This window comes from Protopterus annectens, chromosome 6.part1 (assembly GCF_019279795.1).
Source record: "Protopterus annectens isolate FY-2018-M chromosome 6.part1, PAN1.0, whole genome shotgun sequence".
Lineage (NCBI taxonomy): Eukaryota > Metazoa > Chordata > Ceratodontiformes > Protopteridae > Protopterus > Protopterus annectens.
Genome location: NC_056738.1, coordinates 220,454,902 through 220,468,469, shown reverse-complemented (window position 1 = coordinate 220,468,469; position 13,568 = coordinate 220,454,902).

The following is a 13,568-nucleotide window of genomic DNA, read 5'->3' as shown; positions in this document are numbered from 1 at the left end:
CCTGGGACTGGCCATGACGATGTGTACATGGCCTGCTGTGGTGTTGTATAGACAGCACAGCCCCTGCACTGCTGGGGCTGATACTACCACTACAGGAGCCCCTTGGTGTCCTAGCATACCCACGCTGCGTGACAGCTGTTGGTGTTGCTGGGCCTCATCAACGTGGCTGTCGACGTATCCTCATCACATTTAAAAGCATGGACACACCACGGCTGATGAGGGCCATCAGCTCATCATGCTGTCTATCCACTTGCTCGTTAGAAGCACAGATGTTAGCCTCCACTTCACGGAGGTTGTTGCCTACAGTAGCAATTGCAGCCCTCTGCAGCCTAAGGCCCTATCTGGTGTAATGCTCAATACGTGGCTGCACCACCATTATAGCCTGAAACATGCATCTGCTGGTTGCAGCGATGTTGCCTATGCCAGGGGCATGATGTCCAGCGGCCCTACCATGAGCACCCTGGGACATATGCCTATGTGGCAGCCTGTTGGACATCTGGCTATGCCTGCTGTGACTGGACACAGTAGGCATGGTTACCACATTTTCCTGTGCAATGCCACTGAACACCAGCTGTCCCTCTTCTATGGTCACTAGTGCTGGGGTGCGCATAGGTACTGTAACTGTGTGCAGGGGTGGGATAGCTAAAAAGGGGATGTCAAATGTATGTGTAGTATCGGCCCCTGACAACCCCACCTGTACCTCACCATTATCATCATCATCATCATCAGTGTCTGTATGGACACCTACTTCAGATTGGGTGCAGGAGGGACCCTGACCAACCTCGCCACCTGTGGGGGAAAATGATAACCACGCTTTATAACCTGTAGAGCATTGCTTAACAGTACACACACACACACACACACACACACACACACACACACACACACACACACACACACACACACATCTCTGTGCTACCTAGCTGTCCATGCCTTTACAGACAGCCCCACATATATGTCCATGTGTTACCCCATCCTGCATCACACTTGTTAACAAACACACATTGCTACCCCTCATTAACATCACAGTCCTCTAAATGCCCACATAAGCGGCCACGACATAAGGCCTGTTACTACATTACCTGTCTGACCTGTGTGTAGTGGAGTAACATAGCCCCAATGCTGTCATTCGTTATGCACCCTCTGTACAACCGGAATGATGTGCATGGCCCCTATATGTGTGGGCTACTATGTTGTAGCCATAATACCTCCCACTGGTGTGTCATGTGTATGTAATGCTCAGTATATGAGGGATATGTGGTTTCTTCAGCCCATCAAGTGTCAGCTGTAATATGTGGATACACTCCCTGGTGTTGAATATTCCTTCCCTGATGCATCTGCAGGACTGCATACATGGGCTGTAGGTGACTTCTCCACTGACAGCAATATTAAGTGTGTACCTGGGGTCTACCTTCCCTCTGGATGCCTCATCCAAGCTACAGGCCATATTATACAATTTGCTGTCTTGTGAGTACATGACAGGTATTCCTGGTGTGCAATGTGGCACTCCATGTCCATGTACTGCATGGTCCCAAAGGGGGGTGCAGCCATATGAACACCCCACAATCACACATGTGCATGCATGGCCACACACACAAACACACACATGCACACACAAATCATCCATGCATCTACCACTCACCACTTCATCAGAGTGACCATGCAGGCAAACTAACTAACCACCAGGATGTACACACACACACACACACACACACACACACACACACACACACACACACACACACACACACACACACACACAGACACACACACAAATATGCAGGTGAGGATGCATAATGATCATACACACAGTCCTCCAATTACCCATCTGCCAACATGCAGAACATATGGTACAGAACAGCATACAGATCAGCTATACTCACACCATGCTAGCAGCAGTATAAATGTGTATGATGCATGCACTGTGACTAGGTGATGCCTCTGCACCCATGTACACATTATTGCTGTGCATCTGTTCTGCACCCTGCCATGTACTGTGCCTCACAACTCACAGGTGTCCAACCCATTGAGAAATGTGTAGTACCATGTCAGTTATGCCAGCTGTACCTCTGACAGCCCCTATGTGTTTTAGCAACATATACCTGGGATGATATGTGGACAGTTGTCATTGGTGAATCCCGGATGACTGATTAACAGCTGTCAACATCAACAGACCATGTATGGACATTGCAGAAATGCTTACACTGAAAACTATCACAGCATACCATGGCTTTGGGGGGTGTTCACACCGTTATCACTTTTACACACATCCGTGATCTGGCATGGACCACAGCACTGCAGATCTTAGCTGTACACACAACTGGTATGAAACATATGTACTGTACATTCACATGCAGTGTCTACAGATTGTGGTAGGTGTGCGGCTGCTGACCATGATGCATAAACACCATGTGGGGATGTGTGTGCACACCCTTATCTTGATGGCTTATCACACCTCTTGTTGTGTGTACTACAGCAGTAACTGCTCATGGCAGGGGTATACCAGCATGGGCCTTCCGCAATTGCCAGTATATGTTCAGCCTACCCTACACATGTCCCCCTATTCTGCATGTTTGCAAGGTCCACTCATGTACACAACCCTTGGTGTTCACACAATGTCATCACTATTGCATTGTGGGTAGGGTTACGGCTGCCACAGGTCCTTGACCTGACTATATGCAAATAGAGCCATTCCTACCATCCTTAGGATCCCTGCTGCAGTGTATTGGTGTTTCATGCTGAGAACCCCCCCACCTCAGCATTTATGCAGATGCATGACAGGTAAGCCCTACACATATGTGTCAGCTGGCAGTGTCCCATACACTGCATACCACATGTTGCCGGCTGGAACCAGCTGATAATGTGGACTAATGTAATGCTGTATGCCATAGTGTATATCAGCAGCAGTTGGCATTGCCCTACAAGTATGTACACTGGTGTTGCACTGTATATGGGTGCTGTCCAGAACATGTCGCTACTGTAGGCCATATCTACCAACTGTATGTTATCCCCTGTGGACACATTCCGCAATGACAGGATATTAGTTGCCATGCAGGTGTGTGACATTCCCTTTCAATACCCCACCATGTCCAACCTTGTGAGACCATGCATTTCACAGCAACAATACATGCACATACACAGCATGCATTCAGGGTAGGTGTGTTAGATGTGTGCATGGAATATTACATCACCATTACAAGTCCGGTGGGTTGGCATGCATCTACAAAATACATACTCACGAGCTTCAGGCTGCTGCCTTGCTGTTACCCTGGAGGGACCTACATAAGTGGGTGAGAGATGCAGTGTCAGTGCCCACACCTGTGGCACTGCTATAGGCTGGGTGCAGTACTACCATACATCTACTTTAAATACACACAATACTACCACATCTGGACATCTGATTATCACTACAATGCAGCAACACATTATTTGTATAACATATCAGATATGCATGATTTACATGTACCACTGCAGATATTTACACAACAGTGGTTTACTGATGTGCCCTATGTCCTTACCTGCACTATCCTCAGCTGTTGTGTGGGTGACACCTACCTCCACAAAGGGGTCCAGTGGTTGATATTGTTCAGGAAGGGTACATGCCATGAGACTGGCCAGGAGCTCCTCCACACATGTCGGGGGGGGTGGATGGCATGGCCCCACTGTGGCAAGGTGATCCCCCCAGACTGCGGCAGCACGCCAACAGGCATTGCGAAGCAGGTCGCTGCAATGATGCTGGACCTGCTCATAACTGCGGTTATGCAGGCCGACATCATTGACCCTGTGGACGAGATTGTTCCACAGGGCAGTCCGCTCCTGCTGTTCCAGTGCTGGCCTGCCAAACAGGACCTGGTAGTGCAGTACCAGGTGGTCAGTTATCACTTCATTCTCTGTGGAATATGTTTGGAGGTGGCTGTGTGCCATTGTGCATGAAAAACATGAGGATGGGCACAGGCCTGAGTGACTCATATGACAAGGTTACCACAGTTCATAATACACATCTCTGTCACCCCCTCATATCAGCTTCAACAGACTATACACACAACTCATTAAGTATGGCTACAGCTTAACTACCGTTTGGACAGATTGTGTGGTGTACCACATCTTCTGCTATGTGATGGTCACCATGTCCCCTGTGTGGACACTAACATTGCGGGCCTGTTACAGACTATTCACTTGCATGCCATTGTTAGGGCCACTATGGTTACATACATGCCAATGGTATGGCTGCTCTGAGATTGTTGTACATCGGACAGTCTTTGTTATAGGGGGGTTCTATGCATATAGTTGGACATGTACCGGGATTGTGTAGACTATTACTACCTACATATGTACTATGACAGTGACACATTAACATGTATATGTTCCATTGGCCAGCTGATCCACCTCTCCACACCCATCTGACCAGGATACCGGGCCACATCACATGTGTGTGCCAACCTGGGGCCTCCTCGTGTATTGTTACAGCCATACCATCAGGTGGAACCACCCAGGGGACGTTGGCACACCCCCCTTGGCCACACACCATGTCCCTGTCCCCTGAGCTCAGGTCTGGTTCTGTTCCATACCAGGCTCCACAGACACATGAGGGATGTGCTGCAGCCATCTGCGGCACTCAGCACTTATTCACACAGTCAACATGCTCCTTCTGCTCAGCCATCAGACCTGGCACCTTCAGGACATGGACTGCTGTTGTGAGTAGGAGTTGTTGGGTGCCTTGTTCTCATTGTGGCCATATTGGGGACCATGGGGTGTCCACATCACAGACCACACACACCATCCACGGTGTTTACCCACCACATGTGTCACATACCACCCCTGTAAACTGCCCTCTATATCTACCAATCCTCACCACCTCCACATGTGTATCTGCCTTATTTCCCCATATTCCCATTGCATACTTCACAGGTGGGGGCATTGTGGTGCTAGGACAGGACTAAAATGTGACACACTGCCAGCTGTAGATATCTGTCTGTATTGCTATATGTGCTGCTGCCTCTCACATAGCACACATCACTGTGGTAATGATATAGGGGACATGTCTTACCATACATATCTGTTTGTGTGTGTGTGTGTGTTTGTACAGACATTGACATTTGCATATTTGTATTTATCTATATGTGTGTACATATATGTGACTACATATATATGTGCACATATATATGTCTACACATGTGTACATATATATTTCTGGACATACATGCTGATATACATATATATCTTTAAATATTATATATGTGACATATGTACACATATGCATACATATATGTGGGGTACATTCAGACATCAGCTCCACAATCTCCCAACACCTTCCAGCACAGCTGCACTGTTCTGCCTTGCTACAACACAGACAGGTGCCACATATAGACATGGCCTGACATTAGGGGGGTATATGTAGGGGCCGATTGAAGGTAACCCTATTACACACCTATGGCCTTCAGGCATGCTACACTCCAGATTCTCCTGAGAATCCTGCCAGTGGTGGGCCATGGATCCCACATGTCCATCATAATGGCATTACTTCCACCACCAGCTATTGGCCACGTAATATACATATTTCCCATTACACAACACACACAATGATGGCTTACATCTTGTCTGTCAGTTCTGGCATGCACAGTTAATGGCTATTGCCCACTACACACAGGGACAGACACTATTGTCCATAGCAGTTTTTCAGTTGAACATCATCACAAAGTATGAGATATTAAGAAGGACAATTATGCAATTTAATATACTGGCATTATGTACATTATTACAGCCTTCAATCAGGATCCCTTACATGACTGATGAAATGTTTGAAGGGATCGTAGATGTATTATATTAATTGTACATGGCTGGATACAGTGGATGCTCACTAGCCTCTTATAACAGCAGTAATATATACCCAAGCAACAGTTAGCCTATATATTTGCAGTAATTAAATTTAACATTAATAATGTATTTTACTACCATAATATTACAACAAATCCAACAATTTCTATGCAAACTGTGATGAAAGTTGTCTAGCGTGTGAGTATTTATCCTTTATAATGCAGGTGTTTAGTAAAAGTTTTTAAAAAGGTTAGTGTATTTTTAAAGAAGTTAATGGAATAATTGATGTTTTACCACATGATAACTGTTGGTTCATTGTGAAACATTTTATGGTCTGAGGAAGCAAATGTGAAAGCGCTTACTGCATAAACATTTAATTTGTTTTTTACCTAAAACGAGCTAGACTGGATTATTGTCAAGCCAGTGGATGCCTTCTGCTGCTTTGTGTTGTTGGATATTATTTATTCTGGTTTTGTGAAAGCACAGATGCATTTACCCTGTCGAGTGTGGTTTCATACAGTATAGTATAATCACAACACCTGATGGCATGTATAAATCATTCCACATCATCCATCCCATTATGATGGACCAGGTACCACATTCTATTACATGTATATATACCTCACATACCTGTTGTGGGAATGATGTCTTCTTGAATGACAGCTGGCTAAACGCCGGTGATGTCAGTTTAAGAGCTGTGTCATTTTTTTCTGTTTCTCTCTCTCTCTCTCTCTCTCTCTCCAGTAAATGGATTGAGCAGCAGGTGATGCACATGATCAGGTGATGGCCTCTGCACCAGTCGGTGTCCTCCACTTGCTAACTGCATGCTGCTTGCTGTGTAGTACTTCCAATTACCACTGTCATGGCAACCACCTACTATAAATCCCCACATCTTGTGGGCATGGTCCCTTTACCTTTCTTGTTTGATGGACATCCTCCCTGCGCATGGGCAACAGTGTTACAGATAGCAGGTAGCAATACCTCTTACAGGAGAACCGGCACACTCAGGCCAGCTACATATTTGTAGGAGGTTCCAGAACTACAGACAGAGTGTGAGTAGAGCTGTGTTATGCTTTGTATAGTACTGGTGTTACAAGGTGTGTATAAATACTAGTTTACATTGGAATGCAGTCTGTCTGCATAGCTCTCAACTATGGGCCTATCCTCTTGTTGGCCAGAGGTGTACCTATCATGTTTTTCTGTCCACCACACAGGTGCTGTGTCAGATATTTCACTGGCAGTGTGTGTGTTGAGTGCTATCAGTACATGGCTACATCCATTTATGTTTCTAACCTCAATTCACTGACTAAGGGTATGTTGTAGACTATTCTGTAACACCAGTGACTTGCTTAGTGTATGGCAACAGTTGTCCACATATGGGCCTGTGTTCCAGCCTCTGTCCTCCACCTACATACCAAGCTTTGCACATATGACATGCTGTCAGGGGTTGGTCTGTAGTGGGCTGTGAGTATATTACACTGCCATTGCTGCCATCAGTCCACTGCTGTTGTATCCCCCACACATACTGTGGGGCTAAGGCCATATATGTGTGGGCTTCACCTACACAATACATGTGTGCCCTTATGCAATGCAGAGGCAAGTTTATGTAACAGGGGTATATGGGCCTGTATTAATGAGTCTTGGGGGGATGCACCATAAATACCCTAGGCTGATACAAAATGTGGGGGTATCAGGGGTGGGCTGCCTTAAAGTATCTGGATGTACAGTACCATACACTTCACCTATATTTACACTACTTACATAAATTAGGTCAATGCAGGCCTACTGCCTCCTGCCATACAGACTGTTCTGTTTGACAGTGTGCTTGTGATGGTGTCAGTTATGCCTTGTTATGTAACAGTTACATCCCATTTGGCAAACTGATGTCTTTACCCCCTAGTGATTTTGTAAAAAGTGTAGATAGAGGCTGTTGGACCATACACCTGCATTACTTACTGTTGATAGTTTGGTATCCTGTGGCCCAGTCTGTCTTTACTATTGTACAATATTTAGGGCTTGGCCTGGACAGCAACAGTTGTGAACCTTTCCAGGCTACTATATTAGTATAACTGTTTCACGTTTGCATTACTCTGTTTATATGGATGTCAGTGTCTGAAGAGCTATAATACATAGCATATACAACTGTAATAGTACAAAAATAAAGGTTATCCATTTCTGCAAACCTGTATGTGGTGTTTTATCCTATGACCTCTCTGTGGGCATATGTTGCAGGCAACAATTGTCATTCGTATGGGTGGCCCATACAGTGTCCAGTTGTTAAGGTGTTAACTGTAGGCATAGTGGCTGTTCCATATTGTGTGCACCTTCTACATATGTATCTTACTGTACATATCTCTGCGTGTGTCTGTGTAATCACATGTATATCTATATAGATATAGCTATATATATCTGTATATCTGTATCTGCATATATGTGTCTGTGTATATGTACCCTGGGGATGTTGATAGCTGCCATATTTTACATTTCCTATGGGAGCCACACTGTACTGCATGATATGTTACTAATACTGGTCTGACATCATACAGGTGGATTGTAGTATTGTTTACATGTTGTGCACATGCCATGTCAGGTCCTACTTATGTGATCTGTAACACTTTAGTGTATTGCAGGGTGGACGTGTTTGTTTGTGGGAGGGTATGCCTATTTGTACATGACGTATATTTTTGGGGGCGTCACGACCCCATTAACAGTGCATGTGGACATATTTGTGTTTGTCAATCTACTATTGCTATCTACAGATGTGTGGCCATGGTGCAGCCCCCCACATGTGGGGTGCAGGGGGGCTTGCCCCCCTGCATATATTTGGTAGAAATTGTTATGATTTATGTTGTTTAAACTGAGTTTACACATAATATGTGTTTTCAGTATTTTGAGTTTCAGTATTTTGAGTTTTCAAGATTTTGAAGTTTCAGTATTTTGGTTTCAGTATTTTGAGTTTCAGTATTTTGAAGTTTCAGTGTTATGAAGTGAATATATATATATATATATACATATATATATATATATATATATATATATATATATATATATGTATATATCTCTATGGATATATATATATATATATATATATATATATATATATATATATATATATGTATATATGTAGAGATCTGTTTAGATATTACTATATTTACTCAAACAAATACATTTACATGGAATACATTCTATGTACTGTTGAATGACTGGGCTGGTTGATATGCTTTGAATACATCAGGGTTATGTATGTTTGATATGGCTTAGTGGTCAATCACTTTACTAATGGTGTGTGGGGTTCTGTGTTCAAGCCTAACAGAGGCTTTTTATTTTATTGCTGGGCAGAACATGGGCCATTGGATACAGACTGGTTAAGGCGCGTTTAGTCATTTGTTAGTGGGTTTGCACAGAGGTCAGCACTGCTAACCTGCCGTTACATCTGCTTACAGGGTGTTAGCTTCAGAGTTGCTTAACCAGTGTAGGCATTGCTTACTGCTGCGCAAATGGTCTTAAGCCCACTTACTAGTGCTTACATATGCTTACTATTGCTTATTTGTGCTTAAACCTGCTTACTAGTGCCTTATTCAGTCTGACACTGATACTTCACATGTGCAATTCTTGCGGTACTCCAATATATATATATATATATATATATATATATATATATATACATATATATATGCTATTTAGTGGGTTTTGCAACAAAACTATTACTTATAATGTGATTTGCCATGTAAAATAGACTGTGCTATAGTGGGACTGGAACCAGGAATGCCTGCTCATTGGGCGAATGCTCGGCCCACTGCATTATTGCTGTGCTGCTTCATTTGCATATTTCTACCATAATGTCATACCCATGGTTCCTTCCCCAGCCCCCAAGCTCCACATACACAGCAATCATCCATTCTCCAGTTGCTAGCCCAGCCATACCACACCTGCACACATTACCCTCTCTGCACGTCTCGGTACTCATCTAGTATACTGTCTCGACCCAAGCTTCTGTAGGCTCTTCATCCATTTAGTCCATGTATGTATGAGCCTTGCCATGATCATATTCTGATACTGGTGCAAATATCGATGTGACTTACAATTTTTGGTTCGTCCCACCAGGGACAGACCTGTTGTTGTGTCAAGATTAGACTTAGCTGGTCTACACTGTTTCTCCCACTGGTAGCATCCTGCCAGGGGTTTGAGAAGCAGTGGTTTGCTCACACACCTGTCCAGCCTCATCTTCCGGTTCCACGGAACCGATGTCCCAGGTTTGATATTCTGTTATGAAGCACGCCCACATGCCCCCTCGATGTGCACTGTTTTTTATTATTCTCTTAAGTATTATGCAAGACTACTGTTCTCACAGTATGATTGGACAGGCACTTTTTTATGATACACATAGACTGCTCAAAATACTGTATTTGAGCAATGTACAAATGGTTACTCGTATTAATCTACATACTTACATACATTTCCTATACTGTTGAATGACTGTGCTCGATGATATGTTTGTGATAACAGCAGCTGTATGTGTATCTGCCATTTCTTAGTGGTAACTCACTTTGACTATAGTGTGCAGGGTCTGGGGGATGCAATCTAGGAGTGCAGATTATTTTGTTACTGGGCATGACAAGAGCTGTTGGCTACAGAGTGACTAAGGCACTTTTGAGCAATTGTAAGCGAGTATGCACTGGTTTGCGTGAGGGTCAGCAATGCTCACCTCCGGTTATGGCGTCTTACACTGAGTTATCTTCTCCATTGCTTAACCAGTGTAGGTATTGCTTACCGCCTCCCAAACAGGCTTAAACCCACTTACCCCTATGCTACTTTATGTATTTATTTTACATTTGTTGGCCAGCAAAATCCGACTGGATGCTTGTCCATTTTAAACGGTGGCCCGGGGAGTAGAGCTCCACAGTAAAACCCAGCTACTCATTACAAGTAATACAGAGGTGTTCACATTTATAGAGAGTAACAGACTTAACATAGCTAAGTAACATATTCTTCATGCTTAGTTTACATTAACATGTTGGTATTATTCATGCTTAGGTCAGGCTAATATGTCAGGTATGACTGTTGACAAAAGTCAGTTTAAGGTGAAGTTAGATTCCAGTTTAACAGTTCTGAATAGGTTACACTCAGGTATTCGGGTTAGGTTTAGTTATTCCATACCTGGATAGGTTACACTCAGGTATTCGGGTTAGGTTTAGTTATTCCATACCTGGATAGGTTACACTCAGGTATTCGGGTTAGGTTTAGTTATTCCATATCTGGATAGGTTACACTCAGGTATTCGGGTTAGGTTTAGTTATTCCATACCTGGATAGGTTACACTCAGGTATTCGGGTTAGGTTTAGTTATTCCATACCTGGATAGGTTACACTCAGGTATTCGGGTTAGGTTTAGTTATTCCATACCTGGATAGGTTACACTCAGGTATTCGGGTTAAGTTTAGTTATTCCATACCTGGATAGGTTACACTCAGGTATTCGGGTTAGGTTTAGTTATTCCATACCTGGATAGGTTACACTAAGGTATTCGGGTTAGGTTTAGTTATTCCATACCTGGATAGGTTACACTCAGGTATTTGGGTTAGGTTTAGTTATTCCATACCTGGATAGGTTACACTCAGGTATTCGGGTTAGGTTTAGTTATTCCATACCTGGATACGTTACACTCAGGTATTCGGGTTAGGTTTAGTTATTCCATACCTGGATAGGTTACACTCAGGTATTCAGATTAGGTTTAGTTATTCCATACCTGGATAGGTTACACTCAGGTATTCAGGTTAGGTTTAGTTATTCCATACCTGTATGGTAGAGTAGAAGAGAATAGTGAAGGGGTAGGTAGATAGGTAGAGGGGGAGACATTGTAACTGTATAGTAGGCTGTGGGAATAATTGGTAGGGGAGCAATAGGGAAAGTTTAAAGGACGTTGGGATATGTATGCAAGGCAGTACAAGAGGTGTCGGTTTCAGTAGTTGATGTAGGGGTATAAAGTGTAAGGTGTGCGGGGGGATTTAGCCAGGTGGTGAGCATGTGCTGATCCAAGTGTGCTTGAGGTGTTCCTTCAAGTGTTATTTACATGTGTCCTTTGGGACAGCTGAGGTAATAGATGAGGGTAGGAGTTTCAGATTCTGCCAATATAGTTGGGGAAGAGGGTGTCATCTAATTGTAACTTTAAACTTTAATAGAAATGAAAAAGGGGTTGATAGGTAAGTGGTGTTAAAGAGGCACAAAGAGGGAAAGATAGTAGGGGAAATAGCTAGGAATATGCAGGAAGGCTGAAGGGAAGGTCCACAGCTGGCCATTTCTTCTACAGCAACAGCTGTGCATATACACTGAATTTGGAGGTAGATTTGGGCACTCACACCCCTGGGTGGGGGTGAGGACAACAATAATAAGTTGTGATGCCAATAAGAACAGCTTGCATGCCTACAGTGGGCTGCTGCGACCATGTGTTCGTTAGTGGTTTTTGCAACAACAAATCTGGTTCTACCGTGCTTTGCCATGTAAAATAGACTGTGCTGCAGTGGGACTCGTACTGGGAATGCCTGCTCGTTAGGCAACTGCTCTGCCCAATTCACACTATTGCTTACATCCATGAGGTGGTCCGATTAGAACTGCTCCAGCCAACACCTGCATGCCTCAGCCCATAATTTCATACCCATAGTTCCCCCCTGCTCCTCCTCTGCAGCACTCATCCTTTCTTTGGCTGCAGGTCAAGTCTAACCACACCACTACACACTGCCCACTCTCCACTTCTCGGGACCCATCTCGTATGTTGTCTCAACCCATGGGTCATCAGGCTTTCCCAGCCTTGTAGTCCAAGTACATATGTGCCCTGCCTTGATGAGTCAGTGTACTGACAGGAATCCAAATGCCCAAGAATTTTTGGTTGTCCTGCAAGGGAATTCCTGTCTTTGTTTCTAGATTAGACTTAGCATGTCCACAGTGTTTCCCCCAATGGTCGTATCCTGCCTGTGGTTTGGGGAGCAGTGGTTTGTTTACTTTGTGTGTTTGTTTTTTATGTTTCACCTGTTTGGCTGGGGAGGGTAACAGTACATGTTACACGTAAGTTGATTGGGCCCCTCACCCCCATTAGCGGTGCCTGTGATCATATATGTCATTCTTATGTGCTGTATCATATCATAGATATATATCTGTGTATGTCTATATATATATATATATATATATATATATATATATATATATATATATATAGATACACACACACACACACACACACACACACACACACACACACACACACACACACATATATATATATATATATATATATATATATATATATATATATATATATATATTGCTGTATATATATATATGTATATATATGTATATCTAATGACATGTGGATGTATGGCTGTCTACATATGTATATGTATATATCTATACGTGGATATTTATGTATAGGTATGTCTATATATGTATACATATGAAGTACAGAAAGGGAGAGGTATATATTGTTTAGTTATAGATATATATAGACACACACACACACACACACACACACACACACACACACACACACACACACACACACACACACACACACACACACACACACACACATCTACATATTTAGCTACATGTCCTGTAATGTTGACTGGTATTGCTGGATGCTATGTTTGTGGAAATGTCAGGGTTATGTATATCTGTGGTGGTGTAGTGGTTAATCACATTCCTGTGGTATGCAGGCTCCTGGGTTCGAGCCTTACAGGGACTGTTTAGTTTGTTGCTGGCCAG